Here is a 12,696-nt window from a genome sequence, read left to right as displayed (position 1 = left end):
ACACCGCCAAAAGGCCAAAAAATGTGTGTGTTTCATGGCTGAGATGAGCCTGCTGCTCCCTGGAGACCACAGATCCTGTACATTAAGAGAATTAACCCACCCCTGTGCACCACACATCCATTTAATCAAACCAACCCCGAGTTCATGCTGACTCTAGTTCGAAGCTACCCTAGGGTTTAAAGTGACAGGAAAAGACGTCTCCAAATGTTACTTACAGTACGTGTGTGAACACATATCTATGTGTGAATGGTATATCTGACCGCCAGATATACTTTTGGCGAATTTGAAATAGTGGGCATTGCTCGGTCCGCTGCCCGTTACCTTATAACTGCTATGATTTATGGTTTACGATCGCAGACATTCAAAACTAATTGCGTACTATTACTATTAGAAGTCGCCCATTAATGGTAATCATCACAAGCAGACCCTTGGTTCAAACAGCAGATGATAAATGGAAACTGAACGCACAGATGTTGGCAACCCTAACGTACCTTGCTGCTTTAGATACGCGTTTCTGAAATTAAATTAACTGAATTGGAAAAGCCCTTCAACTCCAATTACGTTGGGAACCACACAGATAGGATGCCGAAATACGAAATATATTGAAACTATTGCGAGATGTTAAAATAGCCTCCGGAAAAAAACGTTTTTTGCCATTTTTGTTTTTTTTATTACGACTAGTTCACTTCTGCCTGATGAATGCGTGTTATTTGCACTTTAAAATCAGTTAAGAAACACAATTTTAGTTGTATTCTGATATTTCTAAAGTCTATGAAAAGATTCTGTTAAACAACAGACCAGACAAACCCCAGCTGTCAGCACCGATATTTTCTGGAAACCTGGTAATCTGTAGAATAATTCATACGTGACAGTTTCACGAAAAATAAGCGAATTCTCTCGAACGTGAAAGTCACTGCAATGACTCCAGTTATTCCCACAACACGCTGGTATATGGATTTTATTTCACATATCGTTTCCAGAATGTTAAATACACCCTAAAGGCGAGAAATTTCTGCCTGCTAGATAAATTTTTCCAAGTGGCGAAATTAATCAAAATCTGGACAGTTTTACTCCGGGAAACTGATTTCCATTTATAAAAGAAAAGCGGACTATGTCACTCTGTGGTATCTTAGTGCCTTTTATCCCGCACGACGCGCGTTAACCTACAGTGATGTGGGGTGCGCCCCTCTGAATTAGGGTTAACGCAGACCCACGAAGCCAAAAAACGGGGTATGTCACAGCGGCCCAATGCTAAAAACTAGCACAAACTCTCAGCTCTCATTTTTTATGTTGCCGCGCCTAGTTAGTACAGCCTATACCATAAGAACAACAGTTGCCTTGTGAAAGCGCTATGCAAAATTCACAGAAACGAGCTGTATGCAAAACATTGGGGATTAAGAAACCCCCGGAGCCTGTTTAATGTAAAGACTGTGCTAATGTCCCAAAATATTTGATATTCCCGATCATTGGCTAAGCGTCTGCTTCCCCGCTGAATTCTGAGCCGAACTGTGGGGATATATTGCTTTGTTTGGCATTGCGAACTGGCCCGGGTCGAAATTTAAAAAAAAAATGAGCACACGTTTGAAAGTCTCTGCAGCCCCTGACAACTTCCACACGCTCTGATTTCTAATGTTGCTTAGTTAGCTCTGTCGAGTCCACACGGGCTTAGGAGAAAATGGGGCACTTAACGCAAACCTTCCGCTTAAAAAAAAACAACAACCCTGGAGCGTCTAAACACCTGTTCTCCTTCCCAGATCGGCAAGTACTGCTTCTAAGTGTTCCCATTTAATAACAACAACAAGAATAATAATAATAATTTTGCTACAGTGTATACATATATAAGATTCTGCATTCATGTGTAGTAGTGATCAGGAACTAAATAGTTTGAGAAATGCTAACACAGGAAAGCACTATGAATTTAAACTAAAACCAGGTGCTGGGATTTGTACGTGGAAAACGCCTATAAACTGTTAACACGGGTTTCAGTGACGGACTGCAAAACACGTGTAGATGTTAATGGTTTTGTGAATGTATAAGCGGCGATAAAAAAAAACAGGTCACGCACCCAATCTCTCTAACCTCTTTACTCTTTCCAAAATTAACACTTTGACGTAATGTAGCGCAGTTCAATTCTATGCGAGCCGTTATGTAGATCTGGCACGGATTTATCTAAAAAGCCGTTTCCTAGTAATTTAACAGCTTACACTAAAACGTGTACCAACAGCCTTCTTGTCCACTTGTTACAATTAGCCCGTGATGACTGCCGACATGTCCCTGTGCGTTTTTTCCCCCCCATTTACATTGCCACAGTTTGACATTACAGGTAAATTACATTAAGTGCCACTTACCCAATTCGCTGTCAAATCCGTGAAACAAAATTCCCTTAGGAGAAATATAAAAAAAAACAATGAAAGCTCAGTTTCGCCGATTGAAATCCTAATCAGTTCAATAAAAATGGGGGGGGAAATTACATCTGCATCTAAAAAGGCGAATCCTCGCTTTAGATTTGTATCCGACTAAGAGCGCACTTCTGCCAGTTCGCTCCGTCAGAAACCGGTCCGCAAGCGCCCGCTGTTTGAGAAGCACCGGCGGAGGCAGAGATCGCGGTCTTGAGCGACTGGGGGGAAAAGACGGGAAGAAAGGTGAGAACCGTCGCTCGGCTGCTACGTTTAAGCGGAGCAAGAATGCTCCGATAAATCCATAGGTTGAAAGGCAAGCGAAAGGATACTCCCCATGAAAATCAATTCCAGACTTTGAAAACAGCGCTAGCAAGAGTCCCTTGGCTCGAACTCGTAACCACACAGACCGAGTCGGAGAGAGAGGGATAGGAGGGCTGGTGGGGAAGGAGAGGAGGGGGGGGAGTTGAGACAAGTGATTTCCAAGTTCGCCCTTCTCTGAAGTGCGCGCAGTACACCGCGAGAGATGATTAAACGCGTATTAGCGCTATTAACATAAGAAACATCACCCGCTGCTGGCCCACGTCCCCGCTGTCATAAACTCACTCTGCAGGCGCGGAGAGGCCACGGCCACGCTCGGGAATATACACTAAGAGGTGCGGGACACGGATACCAAGCCGTTATGAGTTGATGTAAGTGTTGCACTGTCTCTTTCAGGAATATATCAATTTGTTTTGTTTTGTTTTTTTCCAAAAAAAGGTCATTTCTTAGATTACCAGTCCCGTCATTTCAGCTAAATGAGAACCCTCAATCCCGTTTTTAATTGCGATTCAGTATCAATCTGAATGCGGTTAAAAGAAAGCCCAGCGGAAGGTGTTTTCGCTGGGAACCATATGGCAGTCGTAAAGAGCACATTTAACACCGCAGCTTCTCCGAAATCCTGTGTAAGAGGAGGAGAAGTAAATACTTAAACAGCTTCCACCGCACTGACGTGAAAGCCACATTATTCTTTTTCAGTATTACTTCTGTTTTATTTGTCTGACGCTTTTATCTCAAGCCATTGACGTTTGCACCCATTTCTACAACCGGGTGTTTTACCGGAGCAACTCGGGTGAACAAAAGTCCCTTTGGAGAAAAAAAACGCCTAAGATTTGAAGTCACACCGTCTCATTATTTATTTGCTTAGCAGATGCCCTGTGTCAAAAGCTTGCCGATACTGGCAAAATGACCATTTCGTGCATCGAAAATCTATATATACAGCACGGGATCATAGTGACCACATTTGTGCGTTATTTCCGTTAAAGAAGATTTCGGCCATGAAGAAGTGAAAAAGTTGATTAAAATAAATGATCCTGTAAATATAAGACAATCTGAAACGTATTTAAAAGTCACAGATATCTTAGGATTCCTAAAGGGAGTCATAAATGCAAGCTGAGATGGGTTGCAGTCAGTTGATCCCACGAACGCAGAATACTGAATGCGGATGGACTGACCAGCACACACGTTATAAAAAAGTAAGAACCATCGCTCCAGCAGTCTTCGTCGAGAATACATTTCCTGTGCATTTTTCACACTGCTTTAATTGGTGCACACTTTAAACTTTCAGGCCTGACAGCTTGACACCTTCTACAAACATCACCATATGTTCCGGTGTATTTAAGAAAGCATTTTATGTATTCATTCAAAGTAAACTGTTTGCACCTTCCTGGAATTTATGTAAGACTTTTTGTCTTAACAATTTGCGTGCTGTTCACAGCGATTCAGATAAAAAAAAATAGTAGTCTCCATACGCATATACCATCCATCTGTCCTCACACCAAATGAGATTTACTTGGCTCTTGCTTTAATCCAAAGCAATTTACACTCGGACCCATTCATACAGCTGGGAATTCTACTGCAAAAAGTTGGATGAAGGACCTTGTTCAGGGGATACAACAGCAGTTTTTGCATTTAGGATTGTGAACGCTCCCATCTGATAAATCCAGAATCCTAACCACTGCTCCACACACTTCCCTTGATTTCTCATCTGTTTTCCATCCTGAAAATGTTGTTCTCGCATGCAGCCATCTCCCTGTTCAGAGGGCCCATTTCCCCAATCACGCCCTGCATGTGCAATCCCAGCATCCTCTCCTCCACTTTCTGTCTCTCATTGTCCTGTACATCGGCATGAAACCACTGTCTACAGGACGGGCCAGAATGTGAGGGACACCAACCTATTCATGAGCTACAGAAAAATACAACTCCTTTTGATTAATTTTGGTCATAAGAATTCTTTCCATACAGACATACCAGTTGTGTCAGTGACAGTACCCCAACAGCCCTTTCCCTAAAAACACATTGTAATGCCTTTATTTCCTTTAAAATTTGGGTACATCATAGCAAATCCAGCAAAAGCCTCTTCACTCACATAGCTGTGCTGTGCAGTGCCTATCAATGTTTTTTTAAGATAAACCGGTCACATATCCGTGCCTAACAGATGCCTAATAGGTGAGCATTAGAACGGAGGTGACGGTAACCTTTTAAGACAGAAAATGAGATCGTGAAGATGATTGGGCGGCACCTTCCATTTCCCTGCGAAATGTCCCTGCTCTCGGTGTTCTCTCTGCCTCGCTTTCCGTCTAATTTCATGGCATTTCGCGTTTCAGACGGGCCTCATATGTAAATATCGCGCGGCCGCTGGAGCCTGAAGAGTTTTAATAGACAACTCCCGGGAAGTCTGAGGAAAATTCATAAGCCACGGGACCCACTGCACTGGCGACAGAGAGTGATGAAAAGGGAGAGGCGTTATCAGAGGGTGCTGACTGAAATGAAAGCAAAGGCAGTCGTCCTTACTTGGCACCTAAGAACGTTTTAACACTTTCTCTCCTATCTCCCCCAAACTGCTGATCCCCGTATCTTTCAACAGCTAGTCGGCTTTGTACCCAAGTAAACTGCAGATCATTGGTCATTTCAAAGGGTTCAAATTGTGGGACGCTATTTGTGTGGAGTTTGTATGTTATGTCCGTGTTCATGTGAGTTTCCTCGAAGAGCTCTGGTTTCAACCTCTAGTCCAAAAACATACTGGAAGGAACATTGGTCCTGGTGTGTCAGCTGTGACAGGCTCCTGTTCCCCCTCAACCCTGTTTTGGATAAAACAGGGAAAATGGATGGATAGATCTGTGCGTCATGGGTGAGTATCGCACTGTGTGGTTGTAAACAACCCTTTAGAAACCCTTTCAAAATCAAATTCCCTGATGCACTTCCTCCTATTAGTCACAATCCAGACGCTTGTTCTTGTCCAAAGTAGGAAGGTAAGTGTAACCTTCTGGATTTGTGTTTGGGCATTCTCACCTTCTTTGACATGCGTATCGAGACACAGATTATTTATGACAATTTAAGGCATACTGGTACTGTAGGTCAATTGGCTTCTGGGGTGTGTGCGTACGTGTCTGTGTGGGCCCTGTAATGGACTGGTGTCCTGTACCCCGCCTTGTGCCTGTTGCTTGCTGGGATAGGCTCCAGCTCCCCTGCGAGCTTGTATTGGATCAAGCGGTTAGAAAATTGCTAGATGGTTATTTTAAAAATGGACCTAATAGCTAAATATTAATTTATCTGAATGCATATGGAGATCCTGACATTAAGGTACTTAATATTATGTTGAGAAGATTAATAAATTAAAGGACTCGTATATACCTGACAACTGAGAACTATGTAGACTGTATGCATGCTTTAGTAGATATCTTTCTATAACTGCGTATGAAAGCAGGATTTTATTGATTGCACAGTAATGGGTAGCACCTTAAAAAAAAATCACCATTAACTAAATAACTGTGGTCCATGCAGGGTTGACTTGAATTGGAGACTAACCCAACAGATAATGTACGCAAGGCAGGATGGCCCTGGACGTACAGGAAAAGCAATTGGGAGATACCCGTTAACCAGGACTGTGCCTCTTTGGACTGTGGAGGGAAGCCAAAGCACCCTGGAGAAAACTCAAAACTCTGGGAATAACATGCAAACTCCACCCAGAAGGTGCCACGAGCCAGAATCAAACCCGGAGTCCAAGAACTGTGAGTAAGAAACGCTAAATGCCATTCCAGCATGCCACATCACTGCCAATGGATTAAAATTCTGTGGGGTTTTTCCTGTTAATGTGCCTGGTATCTCCTGATCCCAGTCTTAGTCCTAAGGAGATCAACATTCTTGCTGTATTTACTAGCCAAATCATTCCCTCCGGATAACAGTATAGTCGGGATAATTTTGTCGGTAGGTATTTCTAGACTTTCCAGTCAAAATGTTTGCTGACAAAACATATTTGCTACTGCTACAGCAATGGGGCGGCTAGAAACTGACACCGCAGCTTTCCACAGACGCTGACAAACAGTGTTTTCTTTACCGGCGCTACCAACACGGTCCTTTTACAATTTTTACTGGATGAGCCTGCCGACTTGGAAAGGAAAACGGCAACAAGTCACTCAAAAGCAGACCTCCAGACACAAAGCAAGCAAGCAAACAACACAGTTAGAGCCAGAGGACAGAAATATGGAAGAGCACCTTTCCAGAAATACCAATTGTCTCAAACAAACAAGGTACAGGATGAAAGCGAACGGGTTCTGTTCTTTTCTTCCTAGAAATGTTAATCTTTCAAGAGGCAGAACATCAAACATTGTGTACAGTGCCGTTCGTTCATAATAAGAGGCTGTAGCCGCCAGCCTCTGATGAGCGGATTAATCATTCCGTCTGCCGCTTGAGCTTGGGTGCAAATCGTGAAGCGCAGGTGGGGCATCAGTTGTGCGCTTCAGGCCCTCGAGGGTTAACAGGCCCTGTTTTACTGAGCCTCCCACAGCGCTAAGTGTTAAATCAACTAATGGAATGCGCGCAGCCATAAACACAGTAGACACCTGACAGGCCGAACTAATTTACTATGCGGTCTACGGTCAAAAAGAGCAACTTTACAATGGGTGAAATACTGTACATATATGCAGCCCCCCCCCAAAAAAAAAACCCAACAAAATCCTGATCACGAGAGATTTAATAATAATCTAATCCTGAAGGCTCGTAGATGCCCGATTCCGTCTCCCTTTTGCCTCAGGCTGCAACCTTGCTATGACGTAGGTAAGGTGTTCCTCTGGCACTGTGACTCTGCTCTCAAGCCCTGTAAGAACATCAGAAAGGCCACACTGGACAAAAAAGCCTCCTTTTGTTTGTTCATTTTCTCTGCAGTCCCAGTAGTGTTTGCACCAAGAACCTCCCCTCCAACACACACAAGTATGAAACTCCCTTGAATCCCACCACCCATCAGGAGATTTTAGAGGGGCCAATCAAATCAAAGCTGGACATGCAAACTCCACACAGACAGCTGTCCAAACAACAGATTTGAACCCCGGAGCCATGAGGCAGTGTCACTTCACCACTGTGCCACCCAGCCACAATCTGAGCCTCTTACCAACTTCACCTCAAGCATTAGGATCCTTAGGATTTCTTTCGCTTTAAATCTCCTTCACACATAATGTAACAGTTCTTTTTTTTTTCTGTCATCCACACAAATTCTCTGCAATTATACAATTACTGTATTCTCCCCCTTCCCCACTCTCTCTGAGAGAACAGAATTCCTCTGTCCTCCATCACTCTCAGCCACTTGTATATAACACAGGGAATGCTGTTTTTTCTCACTAGCTCCAACTTGATTTAAGACTCATCTAGTCCCTTAAACTCTCAAGCTGCCAGCTGCACTGTAGCGCGATATTATCTCCCCTCGGTCAATCACAGCCTCTCAGTGGATCCATCTGCCTCTGCCTGCTTTCTTTCATGATTTCTTCGATAAAATGAATTCTGTTCTCCTTAATATGCGGCTACTTCTTGGCGCATCTAAATAGCTTAAGTGCGCCTGGAAACCTACTGAACTGCCCCCACCCAACCACCTGTCCAACACTCTTCTTGGAGCTGAAACAGCCCCAGACTGCAGTCCATTTACTTCAGCAGCCTCACTCGGAGTGCCTATAGGTGATAAACGTGTTCAGGCACCAAAAGCGGTTTCCCAAGCTGGTGTCTGACTCTGACAGCCAGGGGTCACTTCTACAAAACCCACGAGTGGAACCTAACCAGCTGGCCCACCGCACGGGGGGGAGGAGGAAACCCTGAACACGACCGTTAAAATCCAATCTGTTTTCGGCAATTGGATACCTTTTCGTCCGCAGAAGATAAATCGCAGGAGACACACAGCCAGCGATGAGCCTCCGCAAATTGTCTCCATCCATCAGAGACGGGTAAAAACCTCGTCCTTCCGTTTGTCAGTGGCACCTATAAATTCCCTTTGCTTGTTTTGCAACTCCTATGACTGCCTGTCCCATGAAACCTAATCAGATCGGGGGCAAACAAGAAAGGGGTTTGTGCAGCAATACAGTACATATGTTTCACTATGAAACTGGCTTTTGGTGCTCCTGTAGAGTTACGGCTACAGTTGCAAGGGGTTAGATGGGCCTTTAATTCAGTCAAAGGTGATAAAAAAGGCCTGTTAATTTTTACAGGCTAACGCTAACACAAACATCAACTGCGAACGCTGGATCTCTCTCAGCAGTGTTTACTAGAAGCTTGGGTTATAACAAAATCTTCTGCTGCAGACTACAGTGCAGACTTGCAGGCGTGTGATGAAAACTGGAGCCGAAAGGCGAGCGCCCAGATATTTCATGCTAGTTTTCTCCCAATTTTTGAATTGTTCCATTTTCTGGGTGATGCCTTTCAGATGGAAAGGGAAAAAGCCGAAAGGAGGATGGAGGACGTCCAACACTTCTAAAAGGGGCTGAGGAAATAAGAAAGATTAAATCCATTTCAATTGGTGCAGTGCCTAGGCAAAAGACTGTATTACTTCAACTGCTAAGATATATTTTTGAGCATTTGAACAAGATCTAGTTTTGAACATAGATAGCAATTTCAATTCTCCATTTCCACAGCTGAAAAGATGGGAAATGTATCACATGTAAGGTTTTACTGAATAGTGCATTCCAATATACAGTATGTGTAGTCTCGTGCTTCTTAGTTTGTTATAAAATTGCAACGCACTGCATTTGTTATAAAATTGGATGATACTAATGCTTGTTACAACTTCCTAGAGCTGACTGGCTTGAGGATACGATCAATGTGATCCAACTGGGAATATGTTGAGTGGAGAGAAGAAAGTGGGAGATACAGAAATGTCTGTTTTGTTCCCCCATGTTACCTAGCACAATATGAAACATCCACCCCTATACCAAGAAATCCACAAACCAAGGGGACAAAAAAAAAAGGTTTTTAAAAAAGATTTACCGAGTCAGTTCTATAAGTTTGTGCTCGTTTTTGAATTTAATTGTTTTTGCAGTATTTGCATTGTCTTTATTAACATGGGAATGGTGGTACACACACAGCATTACTGTTTATTGACTCTGCACGGAAGTATTTCAGTCTTTTGGCTGCACTGGATTCGCAAAAGAACAATTTTTAACATTACAAAATTTGCGTTTGGCAGAAACAGGTGAATAAAGGAATGCTCTCTTGATGTCTTCAATGCTAATATGCTGATTCTGCTTCATTCAGTTTCGCCCATCTTATTTCAGACAGAACTGCCTGGTCATGGGGTAAACCGTCCAGCAATTGGTGTGTTACCATATACATTTTCCTGCCTTCTCAACACTGAAGGCCGTCGATCACTATAGACAGTCCTTGTGTGGGTGAAGTTACATCGTCAAACACGAGTTAAATAATTGAACTAATGCGGTAACTAAATACTGTGGTCATAAACAAGGCAACGTGATTTCACTTCAATCTGAAAAATCACTTAATAGCTTCCATGGAATGAATGCAGTGCATCTTAAATGGTTGCATCTACAGATCTCTTTATAAATCCAATCAAAAATGTTACCGATCCTATAAACATACACACTCACATTAATATGCACATACAGATGGACATGCATAGATGCTCATATGCAATTTTATGGTTGCCCTTCAAGATCAATATTAGAATACTTGTTCCCTCGGGCAATTAGTGCTAAACTAGGCAGGCACATCAAGGTAGATTATCACTCTAATTACAACTGGAGGCAGATTAGGCTGGGAAAAAAAAGGAAACAGAGGAAGAAACCAGCTACACACACTCACTTACTGTCACAGAAACTTCAAGCTGGGAGATCTGCTGTCCTTTGTCGTGCTGCTGCGGGTTTATTGAGTTAGTTTAAAAACCCGCTCAGGGGAAATTCTCAAAGCGCTTCTGCTCTCTCGGGTTCCCTGCGGAGGATGTCTTTAAAGAAAACGCCAGCCGCCGGCTTGCGCCTCGCTTCATTTTTGGCTCACCACACTGGAGGATATGCCTCGCTTTCCAAAGGGGAATTCCATTAGTGGCCTTTGTGTGAGATGAGGGCGTCCTCTTGTGGTCATGTGTGGGGATGCAGCTCCAAACTGTCTTTTCCTATTGTCTCGCCTCGAGCAGCGTTTTTGGGGCAGGGAAAGACGATAAACTGCTTGCTGCAAAGCACTCACACGCTAAAATATTTCCCCGTTTACAGTTCACATTCTCTGACTTTGCATTTCATTATTCAGAAGCAGCTCAGAGACCAGATGAGTCCATATTCTAAATAAACATAACGGAAGCTTGAAGGATCAGTTGAGATCAAAGAGATTCAAACAGCACAGAAGGGATGCTTTTGTTTTCTTTGCTTTGTTGTCCAGGTAGGTGGCACCTCAAAGGGACTGTGCCCACCAGCCTGCCAAGATTCTCACCATAGGCACCTGCCCAATGTATCCATTAAATACATTGGGCATTAAATATCTATTGGATCTTCATGGAGGTTGGTGCCTCTGGGTACACTTTGTGAAAAACAAAATGATTGAAAGAGGACAAGGGCATCACAGTTTTGCCACTGCTAGGCCAAACAGCAACCGAGAACTTCAGTGGGCGCACAGAAGCCACAAAAAGGAGTATCCCAGTACAACACCATTTTCCAGAGTTTCACGCTTGTCTCTCATTCAAGCAAACCACCACACTCTCAGCACTGCAGCTGATCGAACTGCTTGATTAAACTGATAAACTTGATTTTTTCTCTCCTTGCTCCAAAAGGTTCTGTATACACTGCATCTTAAGCCAACACAAAAAAACAATGAGGCCAAGTAAGACTCTAATTCAACAGACAAAATCCTCCAGTTGGAATGCAAGCCAGAAGACACAGGGAACCCCAGGAAAGGAGTGACTTTCTTGTTCTGAGATTTCCAACTGATCCTATGCTAGGCTGTGATCTTAAATACAAAAATCATTCTTTAGGAAACTTTACAGTTCAGACCAGGATGCTTTAAAAAAAAATCTATAAATATTACACAGTAAACATAGTTGCACTGCACAGAGCAAATTCATATTTATCATAAACAACAAAGTCCAGGAAACACAACATATATCGTGAAAATATGTATGCACACCCCTGTTAGTATTTTGTAAATACTCCTCTAGGAAGGATGACATTGACTAGACACTTCCTGTGGTGTGATGCAAGGTTCTGGCCCAAATATACGGACATTCATCCACGCATCTTCAGTCCCTTTGGTATCCGTTAGTGAACAGCCGTACTGAGTTAGAATCACAGATGTCCCGTTGGATTAAGGTGCAGAGATTGAGATGGCCAGTACAGAACATTAACTTCATGTGCAGTTCCCCACCTGTCAATTTTGTAATAATAATAAAATAATAATAATAATAATAATAATAATAATAATAATAATAATAATAATAATAATAATAATGCTTACACGTATTTAATGTAAGCAATTGCACAATGACACTCCACTCAAAGCTCTTTACAGGTAATGGGGATCCCCTCCACCACCACCAGTGTGCAGCCCCACCTGGATGACGGCAGCCATAGTGCTCCAGTACACTCCCCACACACCAGCTATCAGTGGGGAGGAGTGATGAAGCCAGTTCAGAGATGGGATAATTAGGAGACCATGATTAGTAAAGGCCAATGGGAAATTTGGGCAGGACACCAGGGTAACACCCCTACTCTTTTCGAGAAACGCCCTGGGATTTTTTACTGACCACAGAGAGTCAGGACCTAGGTTTTACGTTTCATCCACAGGGCTCACACCTGCTGAGCTTCAGTTGTGAGTTGCAGGGTGAACCAGGTGCCTGGCCAAAATATCCTGGTAATTCTGGTTAGATTTCATGATTTCCTCTCTCTTAACAAGGGCTTCAGGACCTATAGATACATAACCTCCCTAAAACATAACAGACACCCTACATTATTTCACAGCAGGGAAGACTGCTTTCTCAACATGAGATTCATCCTTTTCATGCCACACT

The 12,696-nt window shown here is 43.1% G+C and overlaps 1 protein-coding gene across 2 annotated transcripts in view; it reads right to left on the bottom strand.

Moving 5' to 3' along the window:
* ntn2 (netrin 2) overlaps nt 1-10,674 on the bottom strand; it is an 88,817-nt gene extending 78,143 nt beyond the window's left edge. Inside the window, exon 1 of one of the 2 annotated variants that reach the window (XM_088612500.1) lies at nt 10,513-10,674. The gene's annotated coding sequence lies outside the window, so the exon portion shown is untranslated. Of the gene's footprint in view, nt 1-2,348; nt 2,859-10,512 lie in introns of those variants that run through there. The other variant, XM_088612499.1, reaches the window with a different exon arrangement.
* Nucleotides 10,675-12,696: the final 2,022 nt, after the last annotated feature.

This window comes from Lepisosteus platostomus, chromosome 19 (genome assembly GCF_059453375.1).
Source record: "Lepisosteus platostomus isolate fLepPlt1 chromosome 19, fLepPlt1.hap1, whole genome shotgun sequence".
NCBI lineage: Eukaryota > Metazoa > Chordata > Actinopteri > Semionotiformes > Lepisosteidae > Lepisosteus > Lepisosteus platostomus.
This window is presented reverse-complemented; position numbering and strand designations above follow the sequence as displayed.